The 21,109-nt window shown below is 41.2% G+C and overlaps 1 protein-coding gene across 6 annotated transcripts in view; it reads left to right on the top strand.

The window, feature by feature from the left end:
* The window catches only part of lrrc3ca (leucine rich repeat containing 3Ca), a 68,130-nt gene that overhangs the window by 20,258 nt on the left and 26,763 nt on the right, over positions 1 to 21,109 (top strand). For 3 of the 6 annotated variants that reach the window (XM_063038018.1, XM_063038019.1, XM_063038015.1), the window contains one exon: positions 5,036 to 5,096. The exons of the other annotated variants lie outside the window; for them this stretch is intronic. The gene's annotated coding sequence lies outside the window, so the exon portion shown is untranslated. The remainder of the gene's footprint in view (positions 1 to 5,035; positions 5,097 to 21,109) is intronic. 6 annotated transcript variants of the gene reach the window in all.

Raw genomic sequence — 21,109 nt, 5'->3', positions numbered from 1 at the left:
TACTTGGAATTTTGATGGAAATTATATTATTATAAAGTAATTAATTAGTGTTCCTATTAAACATTCCTCCAACCTGGTTCATTATGATGAAAAATAATTACAGTAATGGGAAAAAAAGAAAGAATAAAAAGACATTTAGATAGACACACGAATGTGAAGAAAATCAATGGATATTGATATTGTGTAAGCAGAAGAGATTGGTTTAGTTGGCTATTTGATTACTAATTTAATTGGTTCGGCACAGCATTTTAGGCCTGAGGGCCTGTTTTGTGCTGTTCTGTTCTATATTCTATGTTATACAACAAAACAAATGATTCTGCTAACCATTACACATTTAAAAAAAACATGTGGGAGAAGATCCTTCTTCCTTTCAGAAAGTTTCTTGAGACAGAGGTCACAGAAAGCTAGCATGGAAAGTCAAGGGTTTTGGTCATCAGTTTGTGAAGGTGAGCACAGGCACGTTGACCTGCTGCAAGAAGATGAATACACGAGCTCCGGGGAGGTATGGCAGTGCAGCTAATGCCCATTATATTCAACAAACAAACAGAAGACAGGAGGATTAATCAGAATATTTAATGGAGATTCCAAAGCATAGTGAGCATTACTGGAGGTAATTTGTGATTCTTGTCACCAACTAAGATTCTTCATGCTGTGACCTTATTCTGAAAGCTGGTCACTGCCTTATTAATAAGCCATCTCTCCCTTGCAGTTTACAGCTCTATTTCCCTTGGAGAATTAATTCTCACACAAGAAGTCTGCACTCAGAATAGAATTGTACCAGACATTATGTTCTTTTGTCTACCTACATAAAAATGTAATTAGAAAAAGAGGCAGTCCATATGGCCCCTGGAGCCTGAGCCACAATTTACTAAAATCACAGTCATTTCTGTCCCTTAAATAAATGTAAAGTTGTGTCATAATGTCCAAAAATCTATCAACTTCACCCTTGAATATATTCAATGATTCTGCCTTCACAGCTCTCTGGGTAGAATTGTAAGGACTCAGGATATTCGAGGAGAAGAAATCTTACGTCACTTCGTTCCCAAGTGGTTGAGTCGTTATGTTGAAATCATGCCCTCTAGTGCCCTCTAGATTCTCCAGATAAAGGAAGCAAGCTCCCATCATTCCCTTTGTCAATCCAACAGCTATATATTAGAACATCACTCATTCTTCACTCCAGTGGATAAGGCCTAAACTAGAGGGTGAATTTTATTCAGATTGTAATACAAACGTTTGTACATGCTGGAGTCAATTGGTGAAACTTCATCAGCTTATTAGCATTTTATTGAGAGCAACTAAGGAGCAAGCATGCAGGATTGTGAGTAAGTGAATAACGAACGAACATTGAGATTGAGGTCCAAAAAAGAGATGCTGAGATGCTGTTACCTTGGTTGTGACTTGAAATGAAGCTTTTTAAATGTTTGTACAGAAATTCCTTGTCTGCTATCAATTAATCATAGTTACTTACTGTGGTAAACCATGTATATATGTTGTAACTCGGTTACCTGTCTGGACACACCCCTCTGCTGACTGCCCCTGTGGCTCCTCCCACAGAGTCCTGTATAAAGGTGTTCGTCTTGCCCCTCCCCCTCAGTCCGGGGGCAGACACTCACTGTGGAGGTCGTATTGTACAGCGAATAAAAGCCTTTCAGTATTTTTACCAAACCTCAGTCTTTTGGAGTAATTGAAGGTGCTTCACTTACCAAAGACAAATAGGAAAATATAGGATTTAGATGGTGCAAGATGGTATTTTGGCATTTGGAATTCAATTTATTGACTGAGGATATGGGTGAATGATTATTTTCCAGAATAGTTTTGATTAGTTATTAAACAGTAATAGACAATTACAACTTGTAGGATTTTATACAACCTGGACCATTTACAATGCTGGGTTTACAACCTTGGTTTTAAAAATTGAGCTCTGTAATTTCTCATTTGATGCATCCTTTGCTGCTCATTGTACAGCTTGATACTGCTAGCTAGGGGAATCAATTACCCTTTGGTGCTGTTACTAAAACATAACACGTCTGTGGTTGCACCAGGGATAATATCCCAAACAGTGTGCTTTTGACTTGGAATAATAAACTGAATCAGAGGAAGCTTAGCCTAGAAATGTAATTTTGTCTCAGAACTGACTTTTATGCTGATTGCCCCTCTGGAGTTTTCTATAAATGAGTCAGTTCATTTTTGTAGATGTTCATTTGGCCAACTGTGGCTTGTTTTGGTCATGCCATCTACCACACATCCAGAACCTGAAGGCATATTGCTTACTTGTTTGCTTAAAGGACAAGGAAAACTTCAGTGGAGATTGGCTCCAGCTAATCTTTGCTGTTTGCTGTTTGCTGACCTTCATCATAAGCTGGAAAGCAAACTACTCAGCCCTTTCATTAAAATACTGAAGTCTAAAAGGACTGAAACAAACATCAGAAATTGGTGGAAGGAAATGCAGGGCTTCAGAAAATACAAGGACCAGGCTCCTAGTCGTGGTAACAAAATCAGCAACATAATCAAATTTTTCAATGACAAAGCTTTTGCTTTTGAAGATATTTCCTTTGCTAATTAGACAGTCTGGCAGGTCAACAATAGTTTTAGCTGAGTATTGTGCTTCTGCTTGCAAATCATATTACTATATCTGTAAGGTACTGTTAGCAGAAATATTAAAATGATTGGCAGGAAGGATCCAGCCCCACTCTCCCACCTGCTTCCAATTCAGGATTGATCTGGATATGATGTAGCCGGCTGCTTTAACCTGAATTTAGTTTCACTTTAATTCAACACAGCCAGTGCAGGACGCTTCTTGTTCACAGCTTTGGTGATCTAGTCAAACCCTGGCCTCTTCTTTGTTGGTGAGGAGTTCGCTTGTTCTCCGTGTGACCATGTGGATTCCTTCTAGATACTCCCATGAGTGATGGTGGGTCAGTTGGCCCTTGGAATGGTATCTATTTTGTAAGTGAATGGTAGAATCCGTGTGGGGCGATGGGGGATTTGATTGGAGCTTTAGAGGATAAAATGGATTAGCATAAGTGGGTGCTTGGTGGTCAGCACCATCTTGGTGGGATGAGAGGCTTGTTTCAGTGCTGTATTCTCTTATGATAAGGATAGTGGCAGGAACCAGTGACTCCTTTTATGACCTCAGGCATCTCAAAACACTTTACAGCAGGTTTAGTATTTGAAGTCCAGCCAATGCTGTGATACAGAAAACATTTCTGTATTGTTGCATCCATTCCTTTATTCTGCCCTTAATACCAAAACATTTTAGTCATCTCTTCCAAAACCTTTGGAACTGCCTCATGTCTCCCTGTCTTGCTTCATTTTCCCCAATTCATGAACCTCCTTAAGTATTACCTCTTGAACCATATCTTTTACAGTTCCCATCTCACGTCTGTTTCATTCTTAATCTAAATTATCATGAAACTTGAGTGTTTTTTCTCAATTAAATAAACTCATTACCAAAATGATTCTAGGGAAGAGGGTTATAAGGATATACCAGAGAAGTTAGCCTTGTTCTCTGCAGAAGAGGGGAGAATACAAAAGGGTCTGATGGATCTTGAAGGATATAAGCAGAGTAAATAGATATGGTACAAATCAGTGGCAGCGTCAAGAACTAAGGAACACAGTGAAGACAATTGACAAATGAATTGAAAGTGACATGGGCATGAGGTAAAAGTGTTTTATACAGCAAGTGGCTGGGGATGGAAGTGAAACTGATTCAATTGTAGCATTCAAGACGATGTTGTCCAAGTAGATAAATTGAAAGAATTGTGTAGAGAGTGGGACACGCTGGATTGTTCCTTGCGAGCTGCTAGAGACTCACAGGGGTATATGTCCTCCTTCTGTGTTCTTAACCATCCTGGTATCAAAAATGAGCAGCTAGTCAATACTACACTCAGTGGCCAATTTATTGGGTATCTCCCGTACCTGACAAAGTGGCCACTGTGTATATGTTCATGGTCTTCTGCTGCTGTAGCCTGTCTATTTCAAGGTTCGATATGTTGTGCATTCAGAGATGCTCTTCTGCACACCACTGTTGTAATGCGTGGTTACTTGAGCTACTGTCGCCTTCCTGTCAGCTTGAAGCAGCCTGGCCATTCTCTTCTGACCTCTCATTAACAAGACGTTTTTACCCACAGAACTGCCACTTACTGGATGGTTTTTGGTTTTTAAACTCTAGAGACGGTTGTGCATGAAAATCCCAGGCGATCAATAGCTTTGGAGATGCTCAGACCACCCTGCCTACCCTCAACAATCACTCCATGGCAAAATCAATTAGATCACTTTTCTTCCCCATTCTGATGTTTAGTCTGAACAACAACTGAACCTCTTGACCATGTCTGCATGCTTTTATGCATTGAGTTGCTGCCACATGATTGGCTGATTAGATATTTGCATTAACGAGCAGGGATACCTAATAAAGTGGTCACTGAATAAAGCCTGATATATACTTCTGCGTCAACGTGTTGCCATAAGTACTGTGTCGCCGCAAACCCTACGCAAAGCCGACGCGGAACCCTACACGAGAGCCTGCGTTGCTGCAACGTGCACCTCTCCCAAAATGTAACCGCGTGTCACTGCAACGCAGAACGCAACAGCTGTGATTGATCCGCTTGGTAGCATCGCATTTCATCCTACGCTGCAATAGCTTCCCATTGGCCGACTGAAGGGCAGGGAAGGAACTCTGGCTGCAATGCTTTCCATAAAGCTTTACAGACCTCCGAAATTATGGAGGACACATTTCGCTTTTACGAAGAAAGACGCTTGCGTCTTGTTTACCCCGAGAAAGACTACCATGACCATGAAGCCTTGCGCAGGCAGGTGAGTGCGCATGCGTGACGTGCGCAAATTGCAGAGCGGCGCAGACACGCCAACGCACAAGTATAAATGCTCACAACGCACGTAGGTCACTTGCGTAGGTTACGGCGTCCAGTTAACGCAGAAGTATAGATCAGCCTTTGGGCGGCAGCAGTTACAAAATTGCATTGCACCATTTAACTTGTGTAAAAGGTTATTAGAATTTACTGTGTCTGCTTAATCCTAGATTTAGAAGTGCACAGTGGATTCGCTTTTCCATTCTCTACACCAGCTCTGCTTCTTGCTTGGCAAGTATCACGTTATAAATATTTGTGTATTGTTAGCTAAGACTAGCTGAAAACATTACTAAGACTAACTCAGTGAGCGGGCTGGGGCTGACTCTTATTTTCTTCAGCATGTGCTGAGTAAAATGATTTCAGTGGCTCCTTTTATGACCTCAGGCATCTCAAAGCACTCTAAGCAGGTTTACTACTTGAAGTCCAACCAATGCTATGATACAGAGAACATAGGAACTAATTTGAGAATGATACTAGTATAGAAATTGGGAAGAACTGCCCTGCTCTCCTTCAAGTAGTGTTGCGAGATCTTTGATTCTCTACATTAGGGGACAAAAGAGGTACACTGATAGATTTAACAATGCGGCACACCTTCAGTACTGCACTGGAGTGTCAAGGACTAGATTTTTGTGGAGTTCATGACTCATGGTGAGACTAGTACACAATAACTTACAGTTGAAATTAGTGGAGCAGGAACTGTACTGTAACAGATTCAGATTCATTTATTTATCACGTGTACATCAAAACATACAGTGAAATGCATCATTTGCGTTAACAACCAGCACAACTTAACAATGTGATGGGAGGCAGCCCACAAGTGTCGCTACACATTTCTGTGCCAACATAGCATGCCCACAATGCTCATCACAACAACACAGAAAACAACAAGCAACAAAACAACAGCAAAGCAAGCCACTTACCTCCCATCAATCCACCCCCGTTCCTTTTGATGGTTAGTGACGGAGGAAGTACAGTAACTGCTTCGCACCTAGAGAAGATTCACAAACAGCAGCATGATAATTACCAAATTATCTAAAGCGGGGGTACCCAACTTTTTTTATGCTATGGAAACATGGCAAAGAATATAAAGCATTCTGTTTCCTCGGGCATCTCCACATTACCTTTTTGGCATTACCGTAATAATTTTGGGGATGCTGACATTGTTGTCAAGGCCAGCCCCAAGAGAAGATGTTGGGCGAAGTTATTCTGGTGAACATATTTCCATAGTGCTGTTGAAGATTTAGACCCAATAATGATGAACAAACATATAATTCCAAATCAAGTTGATGTCCAGTTTGAAGAGGAGCCTGCAGGTGGTGGTGTTCCAAGGCACCTCCTGCCCTTGTTGCTCTTGGTTCCAAAGGTCACATGTCTGGGAGATGCTGTTGGAACTGGGAAGTTGGCTTGGAAGCGATTAGAAATGCTGTAGTTTGTACTGGAGGCTCTGGTTACCGGATGAGATTAGAAGTACATTTGAACTTCCGCCTGGAATTTGAAAAGGTGATTTCGGTCACACTGAGAAAAGCATAGACTTTGTTCAGAGTATTAGTGGCTATGTCCATGGGGAGCCAATATGATGATAGCAATGGATTGGAACAGCTGTTCTTCCTTCAGCACCACCATTTCAAAACTATGTGTCTGTCACGCTCCCGTCTGTATTTTCACCTGCTATTGGTTTCATGTCAATTTGGATTCTCATTAAATTTGATCCTTTCCTAAATTTAATCCAGTGTATCATGATATCCAACAAAATGGATTTTCATTTACTCTTAGTGGGAATGCCAACCAACCAGTGTTACCCTAAACTTAGTCTACAGGGAACTGAAGATAAATCTCCCAGTCTCTGCTGCGAGCAAGCTAGATGTAAAATTATAGAAGCAACAAAATAATTATTGGGGATGGAAGCTGATCTCAGTTAAGACCGTGCACAATGTCAGTTCAGCTCCTCCATGCTTGTGAACTTGAATATGCACTAAATCACTGGACATGCTCTCTGGAATCCATTGGTGCTCAACATAATTTTGGTTGCTACTCATTCAACATGCTCCTGCACAGGAGTTGACCACAAGTGCCAAAGAACTTTAAAGGTGAAGCAAGTTTCAAAAAGTTATGTGAGATCTGTTTCTGTGCAAGTTAAAGAAATGCTTACTTTCCTCCTCATTGTTGCCACGGGTCAAACACTGTGAGCCACTTGACAGTAGATCCTTCTGCCTTCAACCATCAGGCTCCTGAACCAGTGTGGACATCTTCACTCACCTCAAATTTGAACTGATTCCACAACCTATGGACCCACTTCCAATGATTCTACAACTCATATTCTTAGTATTATTTACTTGTTTATTTGTTATTATTACTTGTTTCTTTTTGTATTTGCACAGTCTTCCGTCTTTGTGTATAGTTTTCATTGATTCTATTGTACTTCTTTGTTCTACTGTGAACGCTTGCAAAAAAAAAAGAATAACAGGGCAGTATTCGGTGACATATGTGCACTTGATAATAAATCTACCTTGTGATTTTTTTTAACTTTTTAACTTTTGCCTCACTCCTGTTTCCACCCCCTTATTGGTGATATCCCATAAAAATGCCTGGATGGACTATGACCATGATATGTCTATCCAGTGGCTTATTACAGTGAGCACAAACCTCTAGACCACTACCTGAATGAAACTGCAATTTGGCCCTCCTCCCCACCCAAGCATCACTTCACTGAGACCCAGAAAGAAAAAACTGAGCACCTCCACTAATGGAAGAAAGCTTCCTGTTTGCACAAATCATTCAAAGTTAATTTGATTAATGACGCATTAAGGATGCATTGCTTGCAGCTGAGCCCAAAACAAACTGTAGCGTCAAAGACAAGTACAAAACTGTGTACCTGAATCAGAATCAAGTTTAATATCACTGGCATAAGTTGTGAAATATGTTGTTTTCTGACAGCAGTACCAAGCAATACATAACAATAAAACTATAAATTACAATAAGAAGCAAATAAATAAATAAATAAATAAATAAATATGTATTTATATTTATATAAATATACATAAATTAAATAAGTAGTGCAAAAAGAGAGGGAAAAAATAAAAATATAAAAATAAAAAAGTACTGAGGAAGTGTTCATGGGTTCTTTGTCCATTCAGAAATCTGATGGCAGAGGGGAAGAAGTTGTTCCTGAAACATTGAGTGTGTGCCTTCAAGCTCCTGTACCTCCTTCTTGATGGCAGCAATGACAAAAGGAGATGGGGGTCCTTAATGACAGGTGCTGCCTTATTGAAGCATTGCCTTTTGAAGATGTCCTCCATGCTGGGGAGGCTAGTGCTCATTGTGAAACTCTCTGCAGCCTTTTCTGATCCTGTGCAGTGGCCCCTCCATAACCAGACAGTGATGCAACCAGTTAGAATACTCTCCATGGTACATCTGTAGAAATTTGTGAGAGTCTTTGGTGACATTCCAATACTCCTCAAACTCCTAATGAAATATAGCCTCTGTCGTGCCTTCTTTGTAATTGCGTCAATGTGTTGGGCCCAGGATAGATCCTCAGAGATGCTGACACCCAGGAACTTGGAACTGCTCATCCCTTCCACTGCCGATCCCTCGATGAGGACTGGTGTGTGTTCCCTCAACTTCCCCTTCCTGAAGTCCACAATTGATTCCTTGGTCTTACAGATGTTGAGTGCAAGGTTGTTGCTGTGACAGCACTCAACCAGCTGATCTATCTTGCTCCTGTATGCCTCCTCATCACCATCTGAAATTCTGCCAACAATAGTGGCATTGTTGGCAAATTTACAGAAGGTGTTTGAGCTGGGCCTAGCCACGCAGTCGTGGGTGTAGAGAGAGTAGAGCGGTGGGCTACGCATGCATCCTTGAGTTGCGCCAGTGTTGATTATCAGCGAGGAGGAGATGATATTTTTGATCCTCATAGACAGAGGTCTCCCAATGAGGAAGTTAAGGCTCCAGTTGCAGAAGGAAGTACTGTACAGAGGCCCAGGTTTTGGAGCTTTTTGATTAGAACTGAAGGTATGATTGTGTTGAACACTGAACTGTAATCAATAAACAGCAGCCTGACGTAAATATTAATAATATTGTCCATGTGATCCAAGGCCGAGTGGAAAGCCAGTGAAATTGCATCCACTGTAGACCTATGGTGGTGATAGGCAAAATGCAGCGGGCCCAGGAAGTTGCTGAGGCGGGTGTTGATTCTGGTCGATACCAACCTCTCAAAGCACTTCATCACAGTAGGTGTGAGCGCAAATGGGCAATAGTTGTTGAGCCAGCTCACCCTGCTCATCTTGGGCACTGGGATGATTGTCACCCTTTTGAAGCAAGTGGGAAACATCGACTACAGCAGTAAGAGATTGAAGATGTCATTGAACACTTGTTGGTTGGCACAGGTTTTCAGAGCCCTCCCCAACCACCCCCACCCCCAAATACACCTTCAGGTCATGACACCTTGAGATGATTCACTCTCTTGAAAGATGTTCTGACATCGATCTCTGAGACAGACAGAGATCTCAGGGTCCCTGGATTCTCCAGGGATTTGCATAGATGTAGTTTTACACTTCCTTTCAAAGCATGCATAAAAGGCATTGAGTTCATCTTGGAGTGAAGTATCACAGCCATTCATGATGTTAGGTTTTGCCTTGTAGGAAGTAATGGCTTGCAAACCCTGCCAGAACTGGTGTGCATCTGATTCCATCTCTAATTTCAATTGGAATTGTTTTTCCACTCTGAAGATAGCTTTATGTAGGTCGTACCTGGACTTCTTGTTTGGTTCTGGATCATCTGTCTGGAATGCCACAGATCGAGCCCTCAGCAGACTACGAATCTCCTGGTTCATCGACAGCTTCTGGTTTGGGTACGTCCGACATGCTCTCAAAAGCCCACACTCATCCACACAGTCCTAGATGAAGTCAGTGACAACTGTGACATATTCATCCAGACTTGAAGATGAATCCCTGAATTTTGTCCAGTCCACTGACTCAAAGCAGTCCTGTAAGCTTCCTCTGTCTCCCTTGACCATACCTTCTTGGTCCTCACCACTGGTGCTGTGGTCTTCAGTCCCTGCCTATACGCTGGGAGTAAAAGTACATCCAGGTGATCAGACTTTCCAAAGTGTGGGTGTGGGATGGCGTGGTAAGTATTCTGGATGGTGGTGTAACAGTGGTCAAGTGTGTTGGCTCCTCTAGTTCCACAGGTGATACGTTGGTGGTAGTTGTTCAGAGACTTCTTCAAGGTGGCCTGATTGAAATACCTTGCAATAAGAGGAAAGGCATCAGTGTGTACAGTTACATGCCTGCTGATTACAGTGTTGAACTCCTCCAGCGTCTTCTTGATGCCGGCCTGAGGTGGAATGTATACCGCTACTAGGGTGTTGGTGGAAAACTCCCTCAGCAGATAAAAAGGACAATATTTGACTGCTAGATATTCCAGATCAGGTGAGCAGGACTGAGACAGAACCACGTCTCTGCACCACAATGAGTTAATTATAAAGCATATTCCACCTCTTCTTCCTTTAAAAGTCTGAGCTGTTCTGTCTTTGCAGAGAATGGTGAAGCAATTGAGCTATAGTGCTGTGTACAAAATGGCACTGGTGAGCCACATTTCCGTGAAACAAAGTACACAGCAGTCCCTGATGACCCTCTTGTAGAGCCATCTGAGGTCTTCAGTTTGATTTTCCAGAGACTGTACATTCGGCAGAAGCATATTTGGGTGTAGGGGTCTAAAGCCTCTGCGTTTCAATCTTACTTGCAGCCCAGCATATTTTCCTCACTTCCCATTTCTTAAAGGGAAACTGCACTCACGACCTGAGTCTGTAGCCTGCAATCTGCCAAATAGATATCAATATCAATAGATTTCTTACATGTCTTAAAATGATGTTGCTTACTGAAGCACCCATGACTGTGATTGTGGATTTCAGCTGTCCTGAGCATGAATATTTGATGATTCCCATCAGAGCTCCATGCAACAAGTTGCCACTTATTGCCACCACTTTTATCAGTATTTTATCACCACCAGTTTATATTTTGCTAAAACTATTACACATTTTTTGAGCACGTTGATTTATTAGTAATATAAAACTTCCTGCTATGATCAGAAACACTGTCGGACTGAAAATTACAGTAACCAATTGGATAAAGAAGAATCCATCCATGATCCAATTGCTATTGGAGAATGGAATTCACGGTATGGGTATGTTGTAGGGCCAGTGAACAACTATTTGGGATGAGATGATTGGAGTTTAAATAAAGCCAAATGAAGCCAGCAGGATTTATACAATTATTTCATAACAGACGCACTAAAACAAATGAAAATTCTACAAGAATATGAATCTCAAGGTAGTATATGGTGACATATACTTACCTGGGAAATAAATTTACTTTGATTCTGAATTGAAAAAGAAACTGCAACTACATTTGCTGCCTTCCTCACCCTTTGTGTTTCAGGAATCTTGAAACTTACTTTCTTGAAGATGCTGAGTATTTTTCTATTAGACTCAACTTTCAATTCTCCATGAGTTGACATTTATTTGTTTAATTTAGAGATACAGCACGGAACAGGCCCTTTGCTCAACGAGCAGGACTTTCCAGCAACCCACCTACCACAGGACAATTTACAATGTCCAATTAACCTACCAACTGGTATGCCTTTAGACTTTAGACTGTGTGTGGAAACTGGAGCAACTGGAGGAAACCCATGTGGTTCACAGTGAGAATGTACAAACCCCAACAGACAACGCCAGATTGAACTCCAAACTCCCCGAGCTGTGATAGCGTTGAGCTAACTGTTACGCTACCGTAACACCCCTTGAATAGATCTTACATGAAAAGAAATGCCTGTGTTCCACTATTATGTAGTAAATAGGTCAAGACAGGAGCTGGTCCAGCTCCAGATCCAGGGAGTTGCTGAGGAGTGAGGCCCAGAGACAGTCAAGGCTAATTGGTGGGTAGAGGGGTTAGGACCAAATGGGAAAAGGTGATAGGCTGAGCGTTGTTGGTGGGTTGGATGGTGGGAGCAAGTTGTCTGCCAGAAATCAGTTTGTGAAGTTGGAACGTTGAACATCAGTGATGTTGTGGGGATGGAACTGGACTCTCTCACGGTGGTGTCTGAAAAGAGGATGCTGTCTAAGTTGCATGCCATCTTGGTCAATGTCTCCCATCCACTACATAATGTACTGGTTGAGCACAGGAGTACATTCAGCCAGAGACTCATTCCTCCGAGATGCAGCACAGAGCGTCATAGGAAGTCATTCCTGCCTGTGGCCATCAAACTTTACAACTCCTCCCTTGGCGGGTCAGACACCCTGAGCCAATAGGCTGGTCCTGGACTTATTTCATAATTTACTGGCATAATTTACATATTACTATTTAACTATTTATGGTTCTATTGCTATTTATTATTTATGGTGCAACTGTAACGAAAACCAATTTCCCCTGGGATCAATAAAGTATGACTATGACTATGACTATGACTATCACTGGGTAGGATGATAATAGACAGAAAATAGACAGAAAATCACAGACACAAGAGATTCTGCAGATGCTTGAAATCCAGAGCAACATATGCAAAACACAGGAGGAACTCAGCAGGTCCGGCAGCATCAATGAGCAGGAATAAACTCTGAAGGCAGCGAATGTAGTCTCAGCTTCAGTTTGAGACTCTTCATATGGAGTCCTGATGTAGGGTCTTGGCCCAAAGCATCAGCTGGTTATTTCTCTCCATGGATGCTGCCTGATCTGCTGAGTTCCTCTGGCATTTGTGTATGTTGCAATGGATAGAAGACATTTTTAATAAAATGTTGGTAAGAAAAACACAGCACTCAAAGGGATTAGAGACTTAGTACCTGGGGATGTTTGTGCCAAGCCAAATGGCAGCAGATGTGATTTGTAGGTAGGATAATGCATTAGCGACCTGTCAGAGGGAAGCAGACCCCATCACCTGTGAGAGAAGATACCTCTCCATGATTAATGGGCATTAAAAAGCCTGTGGAAGGAACTACCAAGTTCATGGGCAGCCAGTATTTTCTTATACAGGTTGAATGCATCGTACTTGTGCCAGATTGACAAACAGGCTGCCCGTTGAAATGATTGGACTTTAAGATACACAGCTTAATGGAGAGAGCAACTCTGTGATCAAGCAGATTGAGAATAATGTGCCTGTCCTCTGCAAACTGATCAATCATTGAATTGACATAAGCCCAGAAAATATACTGAGGAATCCACGTTCGACCAGAGTCTTGAACAAACTATAAAGATCTCTTAAATATTGCCTTATATTGGTATGGGCCAGTAAGGACTTTGTGGGTGCTATAACAATGATTGTTTCGATCATAGGATCATTGCCAAGAAAGGTTGGATTAAACATTTAGATTTTTTTCTTTGATTAATTGTTTGGGGTGACAGAAATATGAAAAATAAGTTTGCAAAACACTTCATTTGAACTTAATTGTATTGGGTAGAGTGCAGGACAGATGATGGAAAATCAATTTCACAGAAGAAAGGACTAAAAGCCTCAATGATTTCTGATCATTCAGGCCTGTGTATCTCATTGAACACAATTGTATCTCCTTAACTTTTCAACATTGGCAGGATTTCTCTAGTCCATTTGGTTAAACAGGGTTGGGGTACCAATTATCTATAGTCAGGAGTACCAATTATCTATAGTCAGACTGAATTGTACTTGAGGATTGAAGAATCAAATATTCTGTTCCTAAATTAATTGGTCTCCTTGCAACCATGAACAAATACCTCAGATCAGATTATGCAGACGAGCCACAGGGCACTTTCTATCCCTGTGCTATGCTGCTCTAATTTGTCTATTTTCAAACTGTTGAAGGGAAACTTGCTTTCTGTGTTTTCAACTTACAAAAGGCAGAAACAATCCATTTATACAACTCCTTTCAACTGCCTTAGAAACATCCAAAAGTGTTTACCAGATAATAACAACTGCAGCTACATTGAGTGTTGTGCAAGTCACCGCAGTGGTTAATTTTACACTAGACGAAATCCCACAAACAGTTTTGAGCTAAATTATGTGTTTCTCATCAGGCTGGAGGTTGATAGAATCACTGTGAAAGATATCCCTCCATTTTCTAAAATCTACCTGACCATCTACAGTAGAGCCATGGACTTATACAATGTAGAACAGACCCTTCAGCTCAACTTGTTGATGCCAACCAAGGTGTCTTCCTGAGTTGGTCCAATTTGCTTGCACTTGGCCCATATCCCTCTAAACCTATCCCATCCCTGTACCTACCCAAAAACAATTGTAGCTAAAGTCCCTTCTGTAGGTCAGAGAAACATTTTCCCCGCACTGGCTTAGCCTGAGACTCCTTACAGTCTTTTGGATTTTAGCTACACATAGTACTAATCTGGAGATAATACTGACCCAAGTCAAACTTGCGCACTTGTCAGAGATCTGGTGGGGTTCAAGTATGAACGAATTAGTCAACTCTACGGAGGCACTCCTTAAATATTATTTTCCAAATCTAACACAAAGGTGAAAGATCTAAAAATATATTTCTGCCAGGGTTATTTTCTACCAAGGATTAAAGTGGATGAATCAAACAAACTCACATAACGTAGCAGCTTAGAAGTTCTAGAAAGCTCTAAACATTTTGCTGGATGATAGCTGTAGAGTAGGAGAAGGAAAAGAAAACCAGAAATGGGAGGCCAGAGTGCGGCTTGGGACAAATATGCATTTAGCTAAATACTGTGGTGAGGAGATGGATCCTGGACCAACAGAAGGTGAGGGGGAAGATTGGTGGGTTGGAAATAGGTTCTCTAGTACTACTGAGCAAGCAAGGGAAGGATGTGAACTTAAAAGGAATGCTTAGGATTTACTGGGGCCAAAGTCCAGTGTTGTAGCACAAAGAATTACTTGCCCCAGGGACATCCAACAACTATCACTTCCAGGAAAATAGTGTCTCATTTCTTTTACAATGCTCCAATTGTGTAAAGTGCTCAAACATGCTTTGCCCCAGCAAGTAAGTGATGTTCAGCAACCTAAAAATGGGTGTGATTGTGGTTCAGCCCCATGGAGGCTTTATAAGGTATTGGTTAGACTACATTTAGAGTATTGTGAGCCGTTTTGGGCCCCATATCTAAGGAAGAGTGTGCTGGGATTGGAGAGGCTCCAGAGGAGGTTTATGAGAATGATTCCGGGAATGAAAGAGTTTATGTATGAGGAGGGTTTGGTGACTCTGCTGGACTTGAGAAGAATGGTGGGCGGGGGTGGGAAAGTGGAATGTCATTGAAACTTACCAAACATTGAAAGGCCGAGGTAGAGTAGATGGGGAGTGGATGTTTCCAGTTGTGGGAAAGTCTAGGACCAGAGGGCAGAGGATGTCCTTTTAGAACAGAGAAGGAATTTCTTTAGGCTGAGGGTGGTGAATCTGTGGAATTCATTGCCAAAGACGGCTGTGGAGACCAAGTCATTGGATATATTTAAAGCAGGGGTTGTTAGATTCTTGATTAGTAGGGGTGTCAAAGGTTAGGGATGAAGGCTGAAGAATGGGATTGAGAGGGAAAATAAATCAGCCATGATCAAATGGCAAAGCAATTGGGACAAATGGCCTAATTCTGCTCCCATGTCTTATGGCCTTCTGGTAAAGACAACTCTCATCCCATAGCATTAAACAAACAGCACTAGGCGACTGAATTTCTGGGGCAATGCATTTGAACCATTCAACCTAAAATATTCTGGTGAAAATTTTGAAGATGAATCTAATCAAAATAACAACCAACACCACCCTACGACGTGATGGGGGCAGTCCGCAAGTGTCGCTACACATTCTGGTGCCAATTTAGCATGCTCACAAAGTTCAGCAAAATAACACAAGCAACAACAATACCAACACAACAACAGCAATGAAACAGAACAACAGCAGCAAAATCCCCACCCACCCTCTAACACACACAGTCAGGGAGAGAGAGGGAGAGGAAGAGAGAGAGAATGAGAATGGGAATGAAAGAATGAATCATGGAACTAGACTGTTCAACCCACCAACTCCACAGTCGGCGTCAAATACCCATTTTTAATCTTTTGTCAGAGGTATTATTAAGCAAAGGGACAATATATACATTGAACTTCATCTGCTGTATGATTTGCCTGTTCCACCAGCCCAACTTATAACCTTAAATTCAACTAATCTCTTCATATATTTTGGGTTCAGAGTGCTGGATGAGAATGCAGACTCTTGTGATGATGCATTGTCTTAAAATTCGGAAGTAGTGTTGAAAAATGTTAACCGACCAGTGATGATTATTGTGGTTGCTGTAAATGGACCAGCGTGGTCCCAGGTCACCACTCCATGAGAGCTTCAGTGAAGTGTTATCAGAAAAGCCAGCTCCAACTTCCCCATTTATATCCTTCTTCACATCACACCCTCCTCCTGCTTTGATTTTTTTATATGGAAAGTCAAGAATGGAAACTGTTGATGATTTCATTGTGTCAGTACTATGCATAATTCAGACAATGAAGCAGCCTCTGCCTAGCCCACAGCAGGACACTGGATTGATAAGCATCTAGTGACATATCTCCTACAGAATTATAGTATCCAGCATCTACAGGGAATGGGAGGGAGTGCTGGTTGCATCAGAATTGCTTAAATAAAATATTTTTGTACAAAATACACTAGTATTCCATGCATAAATCTTTAAATAAATTTCCCAGCATTATGCCATGTCCCTATTCTTTAAAATAATAATGTTTTACACTGCAATTCTCTATTTTAGGGCCAAATGTATGAATGTAAGATACAGCCACACAAAAAAAAACAATTGACTGCCTCTACTCAATATCACCAGAAGTGCGAAATCTTCAAAGGATGTTGCTGTTAGTCAGTCTATACTCATCTTCGTGTATAAAATCAATGAACTAAATATGTTTTCACACTTATTATACATAATATTTGAAAGAAAATTCACTATTCAATTTATCTTCCTAAAAACGACACAATCTTTTAAAAAAGTCGTTGCCTAACAACAGATAAATGAGAGGATGTTGTATCGGGTAATCTCACACAAGTGAATAACCAGTCATCAATTACTTCCGGTTAAAATCTCCCAGAGTTTCACAATCCAAAGTTTAAATAGACCATCCAATAAGTGCAACGGCATTGCAGAAACTCAACACATTCCCGTACAATTGATTAGCTAAGTTGAAATTTAACTTGTCTGTTTGTGTGCGCTGTGGTTCTAATATGTAGACAGTTATTTTCAATGCTGGAGGAACTCAGACAGTCTATGGAGGGAAATAAGCAGTCGGCTTCAGGGAATCAGCCTGAAACATCCACTGTTTTTTCTCCTGCATAGATGCTGCCTGACCTGCTGAGCTGCTCCGGCATTTTGTGTGTGTTGCCCAAGATTTCCAGCAACTGCACAATCCCTTCTGTTTACTAGTTGTTTAAATACCACTTCCTTTAAATACCATCACTGAGGTGGACAAAACCTTGAAGAAATGCCTTACATGTATCCCTCTCCGTTGCCTACTGTTTAGACTAGACATATTCCTCATCTCATAATTCCAGACCTTTGTAGGAGTGCTGGACTTCATTAAGGTGGCTTTCTGCTACTTTAAAGTGGTAGAATGTTTCAGCTAGTAAAGCTATTGCTTCATAGCTCCACCGATATGGGTTCAATCCTGATCTCCAGCCTGTGAAGAGTTTGCACCTTTCTCCCTCTGATGGTGCTCTGGAATCTCTGGTTTCCTCTCACATCACAAAGAGGTGCAGATGGGGTAGGTCGATTATCTAAGCACAAGTTACACATAGAACAGCAAAGCACAGGGATAGAAAGTGCTCTGAGGCTCATCTACACAATCTGTTGTGGGCTGTACATTCAAAGTTGCAAGAAGACCGATTGCTTTAGGAACAGAATGTATTTAACTCTTCAATCCTCAACTAGAATTCTCTTTGACTACAGTTAATTAGTATCCCAACCCTGCTTAACCAAATGGACTAGAGAAATCCCGCCAATGTTGAAAAGTTAAGGAGATACAATTGAGTTCAATGAGATACACAGGCCTGAATGATCAGAAGTCATTGAAGCTTTTAGTCCTTTCTTCTGTAAGATTAATTTTCCATCAACTGTCCTGGAATCTATCCAATACAAGATTCCAAAGAAGTATCTTGCAAGTATTTTTTCAGAATCTGTCGCATCTAACAATTAATCAAACAAAAAAAAACAAAAAAATTAATCCAACCTAGCTTGGCGATGACCCTGTGGTCTAAACAACCATTGTTACTGAGTGCATTTGCTCTATTGTTGACAATAAATAAAGTACTTACTGGCTCACAACCAGTATCATGCAACTGTTATGAGATCTTCATGGTGTTTTTCATGACTCTAGTCAAATGTGTGCTTCACTGCAAACTTCACCTGTTGTGTGGGTGAGTGGTAGATTCTGGGTGGAGCAAAGCTGTGGTAATACAGAGCTACTTACAGATGAAATTAGGAAGCGTTTTCTCAAAAGAGATGTTGTGGAAATTAGTAACTCCTACCCTCTGGAAAGCTGTAAATAGGAAGAATTCGATGTTTTAAGATTGAGGTTGAGTGTTGGGACCAAATTATCTAGTAAGTATGGATCAAAGATAGGAAATTGGAAGCTGTGATACAAACCAACCAGAGTTTGCATGAATAGTGGAAAGAGTTGAGGGGCTAAGTGACTTGCTCTTCTTGATATGATGCTATTAGTTGAAGTCAACCACCATTTCCAGAGTCTTCAATAGCATTGAAAAGCAAGGCTTTAACAACTCGTAACAACAAAAAGGTAGCTCAAAATAGAAGAGTATTGATTATCCAATCTTGTGTTGCCTAGTTAGTGGGCTTGTTCCTGAATTATTCATGGCTGATAAAACAAAAGGGCTACTTATGAGTCGTGTGTGAATTTTAATATAAATAATAGAAGCTAACTATTTACAGTGTATCAATTGAAAGCTAAGCTCTGTGCTGCAAGTGGCAAAGAACTGCTCCTGACTAACTCCAGAGACATTAGTGAGACCTGCTCTAACAGCAAACGTCTTAATAATAAGTTTTGAGCAGTTATCTACAAACGTACATAGAAAAGTAAACTATCAATAAATATTTAAAAAGGAAATGCAGCACTTTGACACAGCTTCCACAGGGGTCTGTGTTGGGGCTGCTTCTTTTTAACATTGTATGTTAGTGATTTGCATGATGGAATTGATGACTTTGTGGCTGAGTTTGCAGGTGATACAAAGGTAGGTGGAGGGGCAGGTAGTGTGGAGGAAGCAGGAAGGCTGCAAGAGGACGTAGACAGATTAGGAGAATGGGAAAAGAAGTGGCAGATAGAATACAGTGTCAAGAAGTGTATGGTCACACACTTTAGAAGAAGGAATAAAAGCATGGACTATTTTCTAAACAGGGAGAAATTTCTGAAAAAGGTATTTGGGAGTCCACGTGCAGGATTCCCTAAAGGTTAATTTGCAGGTTGAATCTGTGGTGAGGATGGCAAATGCAATGTTAGCATTCATTTCGAGAGGACTAGAATACAAAACCAAAGATATAATGTTGAGGCTTTATAAGGCACTGGTAAGGACTCATTTGGAGTATTGTGAGCAGTTTTGGGCTTCTTATCTGATAAAAGATGTGCTGGCGTGGGAGATGGTCCAGAGGAGGTTCACATGAATGATTCCAGGAATGAAAGGGTTAATGAATGTGGAGTTTGATGGCTCTGGACCTGTACTCACTGGAGTTTATTAGAATGAGGGGGAATCTCATTGAAAGGCCTTGATAGAGTGGACGTGGAGAGGATGTTTTCTGTGGTGAACGAGTCTAGGATCAAAGAGCACAGCCTTAGAATAGAGGGATATCTATTTATGATGGAGATGAAAAGTAATTGTTTTAGCCAGAGAGTGGTGAATCTGTGGAATTTGTTGCCACGTGCGGTTGTGGAGGCCAAGTGATTGGGTGTATTTAAGGCAGGGGTTGATAGGTTTTTGGTTTGTCAGGGCGCGGTTATAGGGAGAAGGCAGGAGATTGGGGCTGAGAGGGAAATATATCAGCCATGATGAAATGGGGGAGCTGACTCGATGGGCCAAATGACCTAATTCTGCTCCTATATGTTATGGTCTTACGCCATGCCGAATCTTCGCATATTCCTAAGGAAATAGATGCGCTGTTGTCCTTTCTTTGTAATTGCATTTACGTACTGGGCCGAGGACAGGCCCGCTGAAATGATAACAAAGAGTAATTTAAAGTTGCTGATCCCCTCTACCTCCAGTCCTCCGACGAGGACTGGCTCATGAACCTCCGGTTTCCTCCTCTTGAAGTAAATAATCAGCTCCTGGGTCTTGCTGACATTGAGTGAGAGGTTGTTGTTATGGCACCACTCAGCCAGATTTTCAATCCCCCTCCTATATGCTGATTCGTCACCACCTTTTATTCAGTCGGCTGCAACTTTTTTGTGTTCTACGTTTTATTTCTTGTTTTTTTTATCTTAGATTCTAATTGTCTCTAAAATATTTGACTTTCAAGTCTTGTTCTTCTGCCTATCAGAACAGTATAAGTCAAAAATTGAGGAAGAAAACTCTAACATTGGCTGCCAATCCTTTCTCCTGTATCCTATTATCCTGTTTTCTGAGAATGTTGTGACCTGGAACTCTGGAACTGCATTCCCCAGAACATTATTGATTGGCTTAATTATCCAGTGCACAAAACCTTTCGAAGTTATAATATGTATTGCTGTCAATGGTTACCAGTTATGAATGGTTTATAATTCAGAGTTATTTTAGTAGATTTCTCTCTAGTATTTGTCCTTGTTGAAAGCTCAGTCTGTTCTTGGTCAATGATCATTCTTTACAAAATAAATTAGCTGATCTGGCAATAGAAGGGCCACAAGAAATGCTTTGGTACTTCAGGGACAGAAAATGAAAGCAAAAAACCACTGATCATCAATATCTTCTGGCAAAACTTACACAAGGAGATAGAGTATAAAATAATAAGGAATAGAAATAGTTTGTTTGGGGCACTGAATCCCACTGATAAACAAGTTACTTGCACAATTCCTCCATAAATCCATTTTTTCTCCATTCATTGCCATCAATTACCCTAGATTCTACCACTCACCTACACACTAGGAGCAGTTTTGCAGGGATCAGTTAACCTGCCAACCCACACGTCTTTGTGATAAGTCGAAGGGAAACAAGACACCGAATGGAAAACTAGGAGGGTGCAGAGGGCGCCAGAGGTGAGAGATAAATTGAGGTGGAAGGAGCTGTGTGTCACCAGCCC

Source organism: Mobula hypostoma, chromosome X1 (genome assembly GCF_963921235.1).
Source record: "Mobula hypostoma chromosome X1, sMobHyp1.1, whole genome shotgun sequence".
NCBI classification, from domain to species: Eukaryota; Metazoa; Chordata; class Chondrichthyes; order Myliobatiformes; family Myliobatidae; genus Mobula; species Mobula hypostoma.
Note: the sequence above shows the minus strand (reverse complement) of the source record. Positions and strands in the feature narration are given on the sequence as shown.